The following is a 19270-nucleotide window of genomic DNA, read 5'->3' on the forward strand; positions in this document are numbered from 1 at the left end:
TGTGTGTGCCTAAATGTGACATATTTTGGAGTTACAAAATCAGTTACAAATTTGTAACTCCCAAATATTACCCAATAATGTGTATATTATATGTTACACATTTGAGATTGGATTTCATAAAGCCATATGAGAAATGGCTGATAGAGATGTGATTTTAACTCCCATATTGTGTATGGAAGTTACAAAATCAAGTGGGAATAAATTAGAATGTTTTGGAAAAAAAGAAAAAAAAATTGGTTGCTGAAAATGACCAAGGGCCGTGGCTTGTTTCAAGCGCCGCGGCCTTAGTGGCTGACAGCTTCATACAAATTTAGTTTTTATCCAATTTTGAACGTTTTCAACAACCAAGTAACTCCCAAATCTCTATTTTAATTTCATAAAACATCCAATTAATCATTGGTAACAACCATGGGGTTGGTGGAATTTGAAATTCAAAGGGTGTCTCAAAACTCTATAAATAGGAGCCTAATGCTCACTTGTAAGACACACCATTTTTCACCCACAAAGCACTTGGTTGAAAAATACACCTTGAGGCTTGATTATTCCAGAGAGCTATTTCCTTGAGAGATCCCTTAGTGCTTAGAGAATAGGGGCAAATAAGCTTTTGGACAAAGGTTTTGAACCTTGTTCAAGTTGGTAATCCCCATTACTCTACACTTTGGTTGAGTGTGAGTTTGTGTTTTTCATTGATCTTTTCATTCAGTTGTTCTTCTTGTATTATTATTGTTTTGAGTTTGTAATCCTCTTCTTCTATTTCTATTTACAGATTTACTGGTATCTCTTGTTTTAGAGTTTTAGTTCTAATAATTCTCTTCTTTATCTCTTTTCTACATTTACTTATATTGTTGGTCATTGAGTTGTAAACCTATTTATCTATCATCTTGTCCATTGTATTGTTTGCATAGAGTTGTATTTTTGGTTTTTCCACTTTTCCATTGAGCAATAAAATATATTCTCTAACACATGGGTTATTAGTTCAATTTTTCCGCTTAGGACCACTAATTCTGTAATTTTGATGGACTTGTATTTTTGTTTGAATACCTTTGGGATCCCTTGTAATTATTCAAACACTTTTTAATAAAATTTTTACTTATTGATTGAAATTTTTAGTACCTAAGTTATCGTTTAACCTTAACTACATTTTTAAGTCCAAATGACTCACTTAACGAGTTAGCACTATTTTTAACACACGATGTAACGATCATGGATTAGTAGGGCGTTACAATTTGGTATTAGAGCTGCCAAGGTTAATGGCTCCCGAAGATAGGCTAAGTGTGTACGCTCGCTGCTAAAGATAAGCTCGACTGGCGATTTGGTAACTTATGTGTTAAATATGTGTTTAACTGCTTAACTAGAATATATATGCCTTATCTGCATCCTAGAATAGGAAGCATGAAATATACTGATAGGGACTGGCCCTTGACTGCTAGGTGAATATGAAAAGGCATGCTTATTAGCGTTGTTGCAGTATGTGAAAGTTAGTGAAATGCTTATTAGCATTGTGGTTGCATGTGTTTGCTTATTTGTTTGGTTGTGGACCGTGGGATGGTTTCTGGAACATGTTATCATTACCTTATAAGTCAAGTCGTTGATTGCAAATATTATGCCAAGGAGATCAGAACGACTAGTCGACACAGGTATTGGCGCTAGAGATAATGACCAGAGTCAGAACCCTCCACATGCCCCTCAGGATTGGCAGCAAGTGCTTGCTGATTTGCAAGCAAGACTACAGAGACAGGAAGATGAGATACGATTACTGAGACAACAGGTTCCACCAGGGAATGCTGCACCGGCTCTACCACCTGTTGTGGTACCAGTTATAGGGCAATCAGAAATTGAGAACAGGTGGGAACCACTCTATGAGAGGTTCAGAAAACAACACCCTCAACCTTTGAGGGAGATTTAGATCCACTGAAGGTTGAGCAGTGGATGAGCATGATTACCTCCATCATGGATTTCATGAGGGTGGTGGGTAACAACAGGGTGACCTGTGCCACATACATGTTACGTGATGATGCCTACATCTAGTGGGAGGTTGTATCACATACCTATAACATCGCAGAATTGAGTTGGGATGAGTTACAGGGTTTATTTAATGAGAAATACTATATTGATGCAGTTCAGATTGCGAAGGCGTATGAGTTTACTAGGTTTGTTCAGGGCAACATGACGGTAACTGAGTATGCCCTAAGTTTGATAGGTTGGCCAAGTTTGCATCTAACTTCGTACCAACCGATGCCGCCGGGAGAGTGGGGGAAATTTCATTTTGAGTAACATGTAGAGATGTTACGACTCAGGGAAGTATGAAAGTAAGATCAATATGGAAGAGATGTAAGAATTTTCCAAAGGATTCAAGGTAACAAGATTTGTTTGCGATAAGCATGGAATGATTTACGAAATAATATGGGTTATTTTTGTAAAAAAAATGATTGTTATGGATTGATCTCAGAATTGGAAACATAGGAGATTATTTAAGCTTTACGAACTGTAGATATGGATAGAATCTGTAATAGATTTAAGACTATCTTCTTGGATTATAGAAAATTTTATAAGTCAATGGTAATAAAGATAAAAGGTGACTTAGACCCTTGTTGTCATACAAAAAAGATAAGTGAAGGATAGACCCGCGTTCTAAGAAACACAATATGGATTCAGTTTTGGATTGTACCAGATTATAGCGTATGTATGAGTTTTATGCTACTGTAGTAGATAGAAAGTGATAAATTTCGGACAACATCTTAAGCGGTGGGGTAAAGGAGGAAGTTACCCACTTGTTCGATAAGACACATCAAAATCAAGGAATTCAGAAGGGTCAGAAGTGAAGAACTACTTTTGAGGGTTAGTAGAACTCCAAATACATGAATTAAGTACTTGGAAGAGTACAATTGAATTGATAAATTGAAAGATTGAGAACATGCAGCAAGTACTTCTATAAGTGCCTCTAAAGAAAGCTATTATAAGGAGAAGTTGAAAGGCAAAATGAGATTGACATTATGAGCCTTAAGTGTTGCTTAAAGGAATTAGTGAACATCTGACGTTAAAATGCGCTTACGATGGAATCTATGGAAATATGTACCAGATGTATGTTGCATGGTTGCATGATCTAATTGTTAAGGGAAGAGAAATTAAGAGGATATACATTATAAGTTAATAAGGATTCTAGACAAAGAGTAAAGTATGAAGTATATACATAAAATTTATGGATACTATAAGGAGCTATAAAGAAAACTTCATGGATTATGAAATTGGAAATATGACGTAGAACCAGTATGGATGGGTTACTATTAGAACGGACATAAAAGTGGCTGGAATATCAAGTGGCAAATAAGTTGAAAATTTAGTAAAGAATAAGCGTTGCGGTGAACATAACCAGATAGTGGGTTGTGTAAACCTGACAATGTACCTAGGTATTTGTTGTTTATAATTGGACGTGGCTACAAGACTTAGCCAAGATATATCGTGATGATTCTGAGTAGTGGAAATCTGTTATAATGGAAATATTCTATGGAATTTTGAGGTGACAAGGAAAGGATGAGTTGTTAGATACTCTTGAGAATGAGTGAATTTTGAGATGTTATGTCATAGGAATTTCAAGTATGAAATCCTTTTTAAGGAAGGGATAGTTGTAATATTTGCATTTGCATTTTATGAGTATTTTGGAAATTTGGCCTGTGAGGGCAATTCGGTAATTTATATATGTTGATGCATATGTGAATTGTTTTCTTTTAAATTTCATGATAATATATGATTTATTTCATGATTATGATATGTATGTGTATGACATCGACAAAACACGATTCCTTCAAGTATCGAGGGTTTAAGTGCCAAAGATATTGGAAATAATGGGTGATAATAGAAATATGATTCTTGTGGTAGAAATTGTAATTTCCATAAGTCAAAACTATTACCTTAAGGAGGAATTACAAAAAAGGGCTTAAGTGGTTTCATAAGGAAGCTTATATGAAGGATAGGATGGTAATTGTGTATTATTGATTATTAAGAAGTAATTAATTGTGAAAAAATAAGATTAGGTTTACACAGATACTTCTTTTAGAATTAGGTTATCAGATTGGGAGGCAAGTCACACATTCTTGATCTGGTTATTTTGAGGCTTAAGGACTTGAAGGAGGACCTTAGTGTGAACTAGACAGATTAGCAGTGGGAATTAAGGAAAGAAGACAGGATTGGTGGCTGAAACAATAATTGGTAAGTTCTTTTAATTTTGTTATTTATGTTTCATGGTATATTTAGGTTTTGATGATGAAAAATGGATATTAATTTGCACTTTTGATTATTGGAAGTTCATCTGTAAAGAACGCCCTAGACTAATACTTACAAAATATTCGCATAACATAGCTTATAAAAGAATACCATCCATTATTAAAGTCTCAGGGGGACTTATTTAAAATCATGCAAGTTGGCGCCATAAGTTTAAAATAAAACATAGGTTTTTATGCAAAGTTCAAAGAAAACCAATTAAGTTAAATAACAGAGTCCCACTGATAATTTAGGAAAAGTCCCTTAAAACAAAACATAATTTAAATGGCGTTCTACGTTGATCGTTTTATCGTCCATAGGATTGCTCCACGCCATACACCCCATGATGAAGAACTCCTCACGTCACCACGCGTGCCATAGAGAAATCCTATTTGCTACCTGGAAGGAAAGTAAGGGGGTGAGCTAAAAGCCCAGTAAGGAAGTACAAGCAAATAAGCAAGTAAGAAAACAACAAACAACCAAACACTAACGTTCACCTAACACATCATGGTATAGCATAACATAATCGTAACATTTCATCATATCATAACATAAATATGACATATCAACATATCATAACATAAATGTGACATATCAACATATCATAACATAAGTGTGACATATCAACATATCATAACATAAATGTGACATATCATCATATCATAACATAAATGTGACATATCAACATATCATAACATAGATGTGACATATCAACATATCATAACATAAATGTGACATATCATCATATCACAATCATACAACATACATGATGAGCATGGAACGCTAGTTGTCCATGTCACCCTATGAGGTAAACAGGAGATCACTGGTCCTTGAATAACCTCGGCGCGTCCGCCCTAGGAGTCACGTCTCAATGTCCTTAGTAACTCGTACGATGTATCTGACATCGAAATCTGTTTGATGTATCTAACATCACATTCTGTTTGATGTATCTAACATCCATACACATATCACATTCAACAGATCATCACATTAAGGCATTCATAATTTCATAACAGTTCATTCATATAACAGACTTACCATTCATAGCATAAAATCATAAAATCTATCTAACTTCCTTACCTCAGGTCCAAGCTAAGAATTTCACAATCTTTTCAACGAGCCTATATCATAATCAAAATAACGTTTCTTAGGTTCATAAAATTACTATTTTGCCCTTCCATACAACTCGTGTGTGCATGGGCCATGCACTCATGAATACAGTCACACTAAAACATGCAATTATCGCCAAAAGAATAATGCTCGTTCTACCCATTTTACTAACATGATTGCTTTATAAAAATTACATAGTTGCATAATAATCATGATTTTGGACGTAAAAGTTGATTTGCATGTAACATGCATACATGGGAACGTTGCGTAATAAAGACGTTTTCAAAAACGATAATTCTACATTTCTTGCTTTTATTGTTTGAAAATCAATAGACATATTACATGCTTTCTTAAAATTTCTAAGTTGATTAAATTTCTCAAAACTTTATTTTATTTTAGCTCAAAATAAAATATGTGATATTTTCATTAAATAAATATTAATTTACCAAGAATTAACCAACAAGCTTGGATTTAATTAAAATACCTATTTTAACATGTTTCTTTAGAAAAATATATTTTATTATTGTGTTACAAAAATGATGTGAAAAATATATTTTAAGTGTGGAAAAATACATTTTGATTTAATTTATTTAAGACTTAGTTTTTAAGTAGTAAAAACTCATATGTGACAATTTAATAATAATTGTTAACCTTTTTAAAACAAACTTTCAGCCACTATTTATTTTATTCAAAAATCACAAATAAATAGAGTTTAAATATTTTTCTCAATCAAAATAAAGAAAAATCATTATTTATCAAAATATGCATTCATACCATTAAAATATCATTTTTCAATATTACCATAACTTAGGAAAAATAATTTATTCCAAAAATTAATCAAATTCATTTTTAGTGAAACTTACTTCACATTTTATTACAAAATTCCAGCAACCATTTTTTTATCATTAAAATCACCATATTCAATTTATAAACTCATTTTTTTCTCAAAATTCAATAAAAATTCTGTAGGAAGTTAATTGAGTAAAATATCATAACATGAGACTTAAAATCCTCTTTTAATTTCATAAAAATTAACATATTCATCAAGAACATTATTTATGCATGCAACTCATCTTTTTATCAACTTTTACCCAATTATTTGAAAGAAAAAAAAACAGCAAGCTTAATTCTTTGTAAAACTCAACTTTTGTCTCAAAAATTACATAAAATCATTCATGCCTATAATCTCATTATGCTCTTATAATATGCATGATTCCACTAACATAATCACATGAATCCTTTTAAAATCATTTGTTGCAATTCTATGAAAACCAACAAAACATTAACAATAAAAATAGCATATAGTAAATTTATAAGCACATTATTCACATATGCCTTATATTAACCTAGCATATTTCTATCATCATTTTCATGCATCTTATAATTTAATCATTCAAAATATACCATGCATCTAACAAGATTTCATGATCAAACTATCAAGATTACCACTTATTCTCTTACCCATATATCATAGATCCTAAAACATGGATCAAACATATTGTAAATCACACAACATATCAAGAACACCCTTGGGTGTACCTAGGCCGAAATCACCTTACAAGTGTTCATAGATTATAACAATTTTTTTATGCATAGCAAAATCAACATCACAACCCTTAAACACAAATCATGCCCTCACAAAAATCCAAATCCTATACATCAATCCTACCCAAAATCAACCATTATCACCATTAGCAAAACCTCATATACAACCCACCAAAAACAATATAAGGCTAAGGAAAAGACCATTACCTCTCTTGATTGTAGAATCAAGAACACAAAAGATCAATACCACAAACTCCACACCCTTGTTCAAGCCTAGGGTTTTTATGGGAAAACCACCATGAAGAGAAGGAAAGACCCAAACACACACAAGAAAATAACACAATCAAAATCATATTATCAAATAAAAAGATTATGTAAAAGAGAAAACAAGAAGGCATACTCTAGGGGGGTTCCTCTTCACTTTCTTCTTCCTTCTTCCTTTCTTTCTTTCTTCCTCTCTCTCTCTCTCTCTCTCTACACGCCACTCTCTCTCTCTCTCTCTCTCTCTAGGTCACGACAGCCACACACACACACAAGAGCAATGGCTCTTCTCTCCTTTCTTAGCCCCTTTATCACAAATCCTCTCATAAAGTCTCCCCAAACAATATTAAGGTAAGTTTCCATTTCTCTTTTATTTTCCTTGATTTTTCTTTATTTCAAAAAGATACAAAGGGATAAGATATGATCATGCCTATCCCCAAATGATCATGGTCTTCAAGTCTTTATTTTTTTACCATTTTAAGGAAATATTCCATTCCCACTAGGTCACACGCCCACTCCTCATTTCCCTTTTCTTTTCTTCTTTTTTTTTTATAAATAAATTACTCAATTAAATCTAAAATAAGGAAACCTAAAATGTGTAGAAAATCTACACATGTGCACCATGCTACCATGCACTAGCACACACTAAATTACTAGGGTGCATTACTATCTATCATGCACCTTAGTGCATTCCACCATAGCTCACATAAATACCTCATTTGTCACACTTAAATAAAATGTAACACTAATAGTAAGATAACATGTTACACAATTAATCACTTATTAAATTAATTAACCAAAACATTTCTAACAATTAAATAAAATAACAAACAATCAAATAAAACAAATAAACAATTAAATAAAATAACAACACTTAAATAAAACAATTCATCACACTTAACATTTAAATCAAATAAAGCACAAAATTTAAATAATCTAAAAAAAATTTTTTTGGTGCACTACATCATCAGATGTTTAAGATTGATTTTAATTGCAGCATAAGTGTTCAAACACATGTTAGGTTGCTTGAATTGGTGGTTTGGGTCAAAACTTTACGAGTTGGGGTCAAATTTTGGGTTTAAAATCGCATCTGCGATTTCTGGAATTCACGACTAGCGCGACCGCGCTCAGACCTAGCACGACCGCATTGTTCGCCTAGAAAGAGCGTTCTCACTGTGGGCACGATCGCGCCCAAGCAATGGCGCGACCGCGTCGGTTGCCCATAAAAGGGAATTTTGGTTGTTCTACCCTTTTGATTATGAATTGGCACATTTTGGTTTGAGGTTTTATTCTGCAGGGTTTTAGGAATTTCTTAAGGATATTTTGAGGATGAATTAGCCTTAAGAGGGACATGGGTGTACTTTTAATATGATTTTGGTTTGGCTTGATTTTAAAGCATTTGATGTTATATGATATGATAGGCTCAATAAGGATACTTGAAGGGACACATTAATGTGTGCGGAGCATTACTAGACCTAAGGTAAGAAGAGTGGACACCTACACGAAGGGTGTACGCTCGATGTACTTAAATTTGGTAAACTTTGTATGTTATATTATAAATCATATTACAATCTATGCTATGAATTATGTCAGGAATTTTGTTATGAATTATGTTAGGATTCTTGTTATGAACGATGGTATGAATGATGTTATTAATTATGTTAGAAGCTATGTTATTGAGTATTGCATGTTGTGTGTGAATATGTTGTATGTCTATGTGGCATGCTTACGTTATGAGAAATGCATGCTTATGTTATTCTATGTTGGGTTGCACAACAGGCCGGAACGACACCAGTATTATGAGTTATGGATTAAATATGTTACACTATATTTATTGTATTCTATGTTTATGTTATGTTATAGTTAGGTTTTGTTAGGATAGTTTATATATGTTATGATTATGTTACGATACGATAATGCTGGTTATGGAACTTTGTATGTGAAGGTATCAACTATGAGTTGTTTATGTTTTAGGTTGTGAGGATATGAATTAGTTTATGTTATATGTTTTATGCTTTATGTTTTTTTTATATAGTTGGGCTTTGGGGATTGTGTCCTATATAGCTCTACTTGGTGGGCGTTAGCTCATGGGTACTTTGTGTTGCAGGTAAAAGCAATAGCGTAGTTGATGAAGTGATGAGTTGGAGAAGGCTCGGTCAAATGTGTGCATGTCGTGATTGTCAACTTGGGGGCCAAAGGGGTTGCTACGTATGCATGGTTTTAAAAGTTTTCAAGTCATGGTTTTATGTTGAGTTTTGATAACTTGTATCTTTACCAACGATATACATGTAAAATATGGTTTATTTTAAATAACGAGATCTCGAGTTGCATGTTTTGTAAATGATATTTAATTCGTGTTTGTTTTAAATGAGTTTCGATAAATGTTTTGTAGTAAATTATTTAGTTTATGTCGGGTCTTTACAACCAATCTCCTTAAGTATGTAATCCCATTGAGTTGTCCCATCCTTTGTTGATGAAGACTTTGAATCCATATCCACATTCATGTAGCGCATATCCAAATAAAGTTTTCTTTGATCTCCCAAGGTTGTGTGTTCAACACAAACTAAATCTTTAAGCAATGATTTGAAACTCATTCTTGATTGTGCAAAACACAAAAAGAAACTAATTAGAATTAGAGATTTTGATTGTTGGGAATTTATTGCGTTACACTTTCTTAATCAACAATGAATAATAGGAAAAGTTCAATATTACAAACCCTAGATGCTAATCAAGAACCTTATTCAAAGTATAGATGCAAATCATGATAATCAAAGAACCATGTTCATGGTATGAATGCAAATCTTGAAAACAAAGGATTAAGTGATTAAATGTTAATATGATGAACTTGGAAATATTTATTCATCAATACTAACAACATAAACACAATAGAATGAAAAAATACAAGATTAGGGTTAGAGAGATACAACCTTTTGTATCAATCAACTTGAATCTTCAAACTTGGGGAACTTCTAAGGCTTATACACAATAAGAATTTTGTTGTCTAGAATCTCTATTCCAAGCCTTCCCTTATTGCTTGAAGCTTCAGCCAAGTACAATGAGATTTGGGATTTAACAAGTCTTGAAATTCATGCAAGTCAAGCAATGCTTTATGAGTTTCTTGGAGAAAAGTTGTGGTCTTTATAGAGCTAGAAGAGAGAGAGAGAGAGAGAGAGAGTTGAAAAGTGTTATAAAAGCTTTTCAGCTCTAATAACCATTATTTATAGTGTAGGCACCATTATTAAGTTTAACCAATAGAATTAGAGCTTTTAAACACATCATTTGGAGCTAAGTCACGTAATTGTGCGATCCCGTATGGACCGCCTAGGCGATGTGTCGCCTACTATGTGGCGATGCATCGCCAGCCAAGCAATGCATCGCCTGCTGGGGGTTTTTCCTCCTAGGCTCTTATAAGTGATGTGCCGCCTCCCACAGGCGATGCAACGCAGATGCCTCTGTAATATCGCCCCGAGCATGACCCCAAAATGTCTTCAAATGCCTCCAAACTTTTTGAGAATGTTTGAATACCTCATTGTATCACTTTAGACCCATAAAAAGTCACTTTTGTATGCCTACTATACAATCTCATGTTTTCACTTCAACTTAAGTGAAAATCGTTAAGTGTTTTGCACCTCAATGTGTAAACATCTTAACCATTATATTTAACCAATCTCATCATATAGTAAGTCTATAGTTCTATAATTATCTTTTAAATAATATATACTATTATTTGTTTTTCTTAAATACTCACTTACACGTTTGAAGTTCATTAATACTAAATTATATCAAATAGTACCAAATACCTATGAACTCCTTTTTTTTTCTTTCTCAAAACTGATTTTAATAAAATACTAATACTCTTCTTTTATTTACTCAAAATTAATCACCCACACCGCACCAAAATATGCAGTTTGGAATATTTTGTGGTACAGTTGAGGATTGCATTTTTTCCAAACTGCACAGTGCAATGCGATTTGAAGATTTGAATTATGTAAATGCGATTAAAACTACACTGTAGCGCACAACACCGCATAGTTATGTATATTAATTTTTTTTATATATATTTTTAGTTTTATTACATTTAAATTTAATGTTTTGCTAAACTTTTATTAGTTTTCTTGTATTATTATTGGTTATTGAAAGTATCTTAGTTTGTTGTCATTTTTATTGTTTTGTTGGACACTTTGTTTATGAACTTTGTTATAATATTTAATTATTAAATTACTAGGTGATAGGTGTAAACCGCCCACACCGCATCACACTACATCCCATTTTTGTGGTACGGTTTGTGCGATTGTGAGGTCTATGCAGTGCTGGTGCGGTTTGAAAATTTTATTAAACCGCATGTGCAGTGCAGTCTAATAAATTGGCCAAAAATTGTACCAACCACACCGTGAACACCCCTATTTGAAATGTTGAATTCCTTTATCTTCTTCGCCATCATCCACACTCCTGAAACCAAAGATCTGTCACCAGAAATGAAAAATTATTTGTATATCTCAAAACTCCAAAAATAGCGATAATATAGCAATGCAGGTATTATGATCAAGTATAATATATATTCTCAAATCTCAATAGACATGGGGAAATTTTCAAGCACACCTCCTCGCTCTGTCCTCCGCGTGAAGCTCACTGTCATTAATCCCGCAAAAATCAGAAACTCTAACAAGGAAAAAAAATCCTTAATTTGTCTATATATACATATATAGATTACATAGATTGATATTATTGACTTACATCCAAACATTCAATGTCTCGTTGTGCCAAGAAAAAAGGCTGAAGAACATGTCATTCAATGGCTATTCACACCTATAATAGTCCAAAATATACTCGTTGTCCTTTAAATACTCAGGCAAGTCTAGGCACCTTAGCAATTGAGGTTTTTGCCTTTTCGTCTTCGTCTTCATCTTCCTAGATTCACCTCGATTTTCTAGAACTGATAACTTTTGGATTTAGAGTCATTTATTACACTTTTAAACTTAATTTTGTATAAAAAAGAGTGATGATTTGTGTTTTTAGTTATTTAATTTAAAGTTAATTCCATATTTATTACCAGTGAAGATTATTTTTTGAAGCTTAATAATTAATATTAAAATTATGAAAAAAAAAGAATTAAAATGCGCTAATTCTGTGTTGAAGGTTCCTTAAGTTGATTTTGGAAGTTTTGGAGCAAAAATGCAAGCTAAAATTTAAATGCTTGTTGTGAAAAATTCAATAATGCAAGTACACGTATCGTTCAAGTAATAAAGTGCACAAGCACACGTATCATCTCACGAAAACTGAATTACTAATAATTAATTTATAATCTCTATTTGGGTAACAAAAAATTGATAATAAATGAAAGCTAAAACATAAACATAGAAATTATGGAACAAAAAAATTAGAAACTATAAACTCAAAACAAGTAATGCTAAATAAAATTATATAATGGATGAAAAATTAGGGAATTTAATCTCGTCTTCCTTCCACTCTCTTTTTTCCTTAATGCAATATTATAACAAACACTCTTCTAATTGAGATAGCGAGTTACAAAAATATTTTATATTCGGATTAAGATATATAAAATTCGACCTATGTGAGAATTTTTTATATTTATATGATAAGTTCAACATATAGGAAACATTAAACATGAAAACTCATAAGCTACACAAACCATACTGACACTCTTGTTCAATATCGAAATCTATGTCTAATCAATTATAGCATGTTTGAATCTCACTTTTTAGACTTTGAATCAAATTCATATAAAGCATGTAATAGATGGCCAATCAATAAGCATAAATTGAAAAGATCTCAATAATGAAGAATAAAGCATATATTTTGCATAAATTCATAGTAGAGTTTCAAGAGACTCAATTAAAAACCCTAGCAAATAAAATTAGTTCATATTCATAAATGAAACCATAAACAAACTCGTAGAAACTAAAAGAATAGAAAAGAAGTCCAGTAGTTCCTAAAATAATCTAAAGCATTGTTATTATAATGTTAAGGTTGTGAAAATAATCTTCTAGATGTTTCTTCTTGTCACTTGATGATGCTTCAAAATATCTTCATTTGACTTTCAAATCTCGTATCTCTAAAATACGTAATCTCATGTAGGTCAAATATCACATAGTAAACGTTCGGATTTGACTTTTCTTGTGAAACAAGATTTTGTAGGGATTTGAATAAGCTTTCCAATGCCACCAAGCATGTAAATCATATATGCGAGTAGGGAGATATAGTCAAAATATTGAAACTCTCATATTCAAAATATCTAAGATTTTTGCCAACAAATTAAGTTTGAATTCTCCTTATTCTTCTCCAATCAATTCAAATAAATATTTTCTATTATTTTTATCTTGATTGAAGATAATATTTTAAAAAAAATTAAAATATTTCTCAAAATCCATGTAACATATAACAACCTGAAAAATACCACAACCACACGTAAAAAGAACTAAAAATATAAAATAATAATAACTGAACTTTAAATAACTAAGACTAAAAAGTAACATAAATTTATCCTATCAATGTTGAAAGTGCAAAATTACTTAAATAAATGTTGCAACAAACTGAAGGCAAAGGATTGTGTTCTTAATAGTGGTCCAGCTGGCTAATGCACTTTAAAAGAAAGATAGATGACATGGATTAAAGAGGAAATGCGAGAGCTGGAGTGACTTTTTGGACAAAAAATGTAGTGGTCCAAGCAAGTGGGCTAAAAAGAGGAAAATTGATGAGAGTTAGGCCTTCTAATTTGGGAATAGAGGAAATTGTACCCAAGAATCTTTTGAAGGGGGCATCCACCCTTTTTAGAGAAAGACATCATCCTTAGCAGCCAAGAGAGAAAATACCCAAGAATAGAATGAAGATAAAGAAAAGAAAGAAAAAGTGGAGAATTACACAAGAGAGAAGGAGAAAGGACCATCCACATAGTGCCTTTAAATTTTCCTTTACTTTCTTATTTCATAATTTGTATACTCATGGATAGATTTAATTTGGTTATTTTGTGTTTTTGGTCATAAGCTAATGTCTTGTAGTTAGAGCTTTTGATGAACCCTAGAATATGATTTTCAATTGATGTTTCATGAATGTTTTTAGCAATGAAAGTTTTGTTCATTCAAGGATGCTTAATGTAGCACCCTACTACTCAGGGACCATTACACTGTGTATTTTAAATAGTGCTAGACTCACTAAACGAGTCATTTGGTCATAACTGTGTAACTAAACATGATTAACGGGTTAGGGTTAAAATTTTTGGTCAAAGCTATCATCATTTCATTAAAACGTTTACTTTATACATGGGATCCCAAAATACATTTAAAAATGTTAATTACATTGAAAAAGTTACAACCAACCGACCTAAGTAGAATATAGGGTTTGACCCTAGTTCCTCTTTAAAACCTCAGTCATGGTGGTCGAGTCGCCGCATATGTACACATCGTCACCTAAGCTCTCCATCTCAATGATGGTCCAACTTTATTTTCCCTTTACCTGCACCACAAAGCACCTGTGAGCCAAGACTCAGCAAGAAAAAATAAGCATGCTCATAAGCAGTTAAAAACATGTTACCAAATCATAATAAGCATGCCTAGCAGTAATAATCCTACTCATGCATTCATACCATCCATATAAATGACTACAACGTCATATGGGCCAGTAGCCCAAGATAAACGATCAATGAATCATACCGGGGCCCGATGTCCAAAATACATGATTATGGAATCATACTGGGACCAATGCCCAAAATACATGATTATGGAATCATACTGGGGCTCAACGCCCTAATACATGATTAATAAATCATACTGGGCTCGACGCCTTAGGATATGGGACTAATGAGTCACCCCAAGGCCCTTTTCCCTATCATCTATATAACCAGCCTTGGAGCTAGCCCAGCGTACCTAGCGCTGAATTTTCCACAACCAATAGGTCAGTGAAGCGTATATCACGCTCCTGATTAGGCATAACCATATCGACCAGCGCGCAATTGTCGTCCTTGACTAATAAGTCAATGCTTTTCGACCAGCACTCAGCGTGCTAAGGTTGTCCTTGACTCGTAAGTCAATGATTTTCGACCAGCACTCAACGTGCTAAAGGTCATTCATGACACATAAGTCAATGCTTTTCGACTAGCACTCAGCGTGCTAAGGTCGTCCTTGACACATAAGTCAATGCTTTTTGACTAGCACTCAGCGTGCTAAGGTCATTCTTGACTCATATGTCAATGCTTTTCGACTAGCACTCAGCGTGCTAAGGTCGTCCTTAACACATAAGTCAATGGTTTTTTACTAGCACTGAGCGTGCTAAGGTCATCCTTGATTCATAAGTCAATGCTTTTCGATCAACACTCAGTGTGCTTAGGTCATCCTAGGTCGGACAAGCGTATGATGCGCTCCTGGTCAACCTAACCAAAACGACCAGCGCTCAACGCGTTATTGCCGCCCTTGACTAATAAGTCAATATTTTCATATTCCTGTTCAATAATTCGGCCAAGCCATAATCACATGTATCACATACTAGGTGCAGTTTTCTTACCTTTGATCCAAGTACAGGTTACCAATGAATGACCCTCGAGCACGATCTCGGTTCTGAGCCCCTAACGATATCCTAGTCACAACCAAGTATATAATCCCACAAAAAACGGTAAACAAAGGCTTCTAGACTGAGTCCTAGTCTCCAAGACATCGAATCCTACTAAACCAAGTAGTAGGATCGATCCTGAGCCCTTAGGTTTGAGTTCTCGCACTCAAAACCTCCCCAAGGCCCAAAATCCCTTAAGCGTCGCGACACCTAAACATTTGAGCCGCGGCCCAAGCAAGTCAAAGGCCCAAGCCTCCTTCCTGCCTGCATTAGCACTGCGGCGTGCCCTATTAGGTGCCGTGGCTTAAATGCTCCACAACCACCTGCTTCTCCTTCGCTAAATTCGAGTCGCAACGCCCCAAGAATAGGGTCGTGGCTTAACCTGCAAACTCATTTTTTTCTTCATTTTTCCCATGCCAAATCCCTCCATAAACCTATCTAAACATAGGCAAATCCCATAAACAAAGTTCTCAAACTACTCAGCAGCCCAAAACCATCAAAACCCAAGTTACAATCCAATCAAAGCTTAAGAACTCAAAAACTCATAACTTAAAGCTTGGATTAATTCTGATTAAGTCGTTTTCCATTAACGGGCCAAATGTAATGACCCAACTACTCTAGACTATGGACCATTAATGAAAACTTAAGCACAGACACTAATCCCTAATAATACTTACAAGTGAAATAATCATACTTTATTTAAAACTTGTAAAACCAATGTTTAAACTTACATAAACTCAAAGCAGGATATGGGATCCCATTGTTTTAAAATCAAAACATGACATAATGATAATTAAAAAGCGATTACATGATAAAACGCGGAAAAATACATATAAAAACCATAAGAACAAAAACTACATCCTCAAATCGAAACTCTCGGTTCTTTGAATTCATTCCGCCTCAATACACATTCCCCAAGCTTCCAAGAACCTTTCCCGCCACTAAAGCTATTTTCCTGCACATATAAACAAAAAGGAGTGAGCCTAATGCCCAACAAGGAAAATCTAACATATAGCCATATACATAAAAATTCATAATGCAACATAAAAACATACCATAACACTTATGTCACATACATACTATAATGGCCATTATTACTTGGGGTCCCATAAACTAAATAAGTCATATGCCCATTAGATTAGTGGGGTATTGCTAGCTAAGCAAGTCATATGCCCATAATCTATTTGGGGCTTGTTAGTCATATAGGTCATATGCCCAAGTCTACAATCATACTTAACATAACATATTACATAACATAAAATCATAAGATAACATATAAAAGCATATAACACAAATCCTATCCTATTTTCCTTACCAAAATTACCGGGATATGGGAACTGATTTGGGACCTTGGAACACTCCTAAAAACCATTTATGAAATGATGAGTATATTGAAGAAAAGGGATGAAAGTGAAGAAGGAACTACACTATCAAAATATACTTACCAAAAACCTTGTGCTTAAGAACTTGGATTTCCTAACCAAGAATAAGAATAAGGTTAGAATGAGTAGAAGACTATGAGAATTTTTAAAGAACATAATACAGAAATGGACTAGAGTTTTGGGATAACTTGAGTACTTCTATGATCAATTTAAACCTTGAATCGAAATGTGAATAAATCTCACTTCCCCAAGTGTTTGATAAGCTTATAATGATCAAGCTTATAATTCCCAACCCATGTGTTTACACTCTCGCACTTACCTAGCAACTTGCAGCCTCTGAACTTAGAGTAATAGATGAATAAATGGCTGGGCACTAGGTCCTATTTATAGAGTTTAGGAATGAAAAGATCTTCATTTAACTTGAATAAAAATAATGGCTTTTTATGTGAAAACAATTTGAATTATCGTTCAGCAGAGGCTGAAGACTCGCTCAAAAAGATGCTGGACTTATCAAAAGGTTGAAGGTTTGAATGGAGAACGTTTTTGAAAACTTTCAAAATATGCTGAGAGGGGCGATATATCACCCCCTGCAGGCGATATATCGCCTGGGCCAGTATGCCCGAGGCAATCGTGCAACGTTTCGTGTTTTTCGTATCTTCGTGTTGCGATATATCGCCCCTATAGCTGCGATATATCGGCATACGCTGAATATTTAAACACGAAATTATACATTTTTAGCTTCATTTGAATTGAGTAAACAGCCTTGACTAAGCCCTTTAACGTTTTCAAAGCTGCTGACTGACCTTAGAGTATTCAAATTTTTCCCTTAATAAATTTAATCCTCAAAATACTTAATCATTAATAAACCTATACATAACATGTGCTATTATCTTATTGGTTCTTATCTAAACCTTATAGTATAATAAATACTATCCTCAATATCAGTCATATTAATAAAACCTTAGGTTAAAATTAATATTCCTAAACTATAGGTTAAACTTAGAAAATCTACAAGTACTACTATGAGTGTCCAAATAAATCCCGGTTTGAACCAAAAAGTCCACAGTTATAAAGATAATACTATTATTACTATTATACTACTATCTAACTTAGCTAAGTAAAGTTCTTGGACTCTACACCAAATTACAAAAATTGCTCTTTTAATCAGAAATGGGCCCACATGCATATTTGATATACTTAAACATACATATCAAGTCATATTATAATATAACTCACATAATTATATAACGATACACATATATATCACATAACACATAATTTCCATAATTTTCCATCCTGGCCCCCTAATCAAGGCTCTAAGCCTTATTAGATAATTTGGGACATTACAACTATCCCCTCCTAATAGGAATTTCGTCCTCAAAATTTTATCTGAACAGCTCAGGATACTAATCCCGCATATCTGATTCCAGTTCCTAGGTCGCTCCCTCGACCTTATTGTTCCTGTATAATACCTTAACCAGAAGTATAGTTTTGTTCCTCAGAACCTTATCCTTTATGTCTCATATCTGGACTGGCTGTTCTTCATAGGAGAGATCTGCCTGAAGTCCCAGATCCTCATAACTCAACACATGAGTCTCATCTAATACATATTTCCTCAACATGGAAATATGAAATACATTGTGTACAACCGACAGTACTGATGGTAAGGCCAATATATAGGCCACCTGACCGATCCTTTCCAGGATCTCAAACGGTCCTACAAATCTAGGACTCAACTTGCCCTTTTTCCCCAAATTTCCTCACCCATTCCCATGGTGAAACTCTAAGGAAAACATAGTCTCCCACTTAGAACTCCACGTTCCTGCATTTCAGATCATCATAACTTTTCTGTCTATTTTGAGAAGCGAGCATCTGAGCTCTAATCTTTTTCATAGCCTCAGTGGTCCTCTGAACTACCTCGAGACCCAAATATTTTCTCTCACCCATCTTATCTCTGTGAATGGGCGATCTACACTTCCTACCACAACATCTCATAAGGTGTCCCTCTAATAGTCAACTGGTAGCTATCATCATAGCAAAAATTCTATTAGAGGAAAATATTCATTCCAGGACCCTTCAAAGTCTAATACACATGCTCTCAACATTTCCTCTAATATCTGGATAATCCTCTCTGATTTACCATCAGTCTAAGGATG

General features: G+C 33.8%; 1 long non-coding RNA gene across 1 annotated transcript; it reads right to left on the bottom strand.

Annotated features, from left to right (window-relative positions):
* Positions 1-4353: 4353 nt before the first annotated feature.
* On the bottom strand, positions 4354-7185 carry LOC133784395 (uncharacterized). Its single transcript, XR_009871322.1, has 2 exons — positions 7120-7185; positions 4354-4656 (listed from the first exon to the last, which is right to left on the bottom strand). It is a non-coding gene; the product is annotated as an uncharacterized LOC133784395 (long non-coding RNA).
* Positions 7186-19270: the final 12085 nt, after the last annotated feature.

This window comes from Humulus lupulus, chromosome 6 (genome assembly GCF_963169125.1).
Source record: "Humulus lupulus chromosome 6, drHumLupu1.1, whole genome shotgun sequence".
Lineage (NCBI taxonomy): Eukaryota > Viridiplantae > Streptophyta > Magnoliopsida > Rosales > Cannabaceae > Humulus > Humulus lupulus.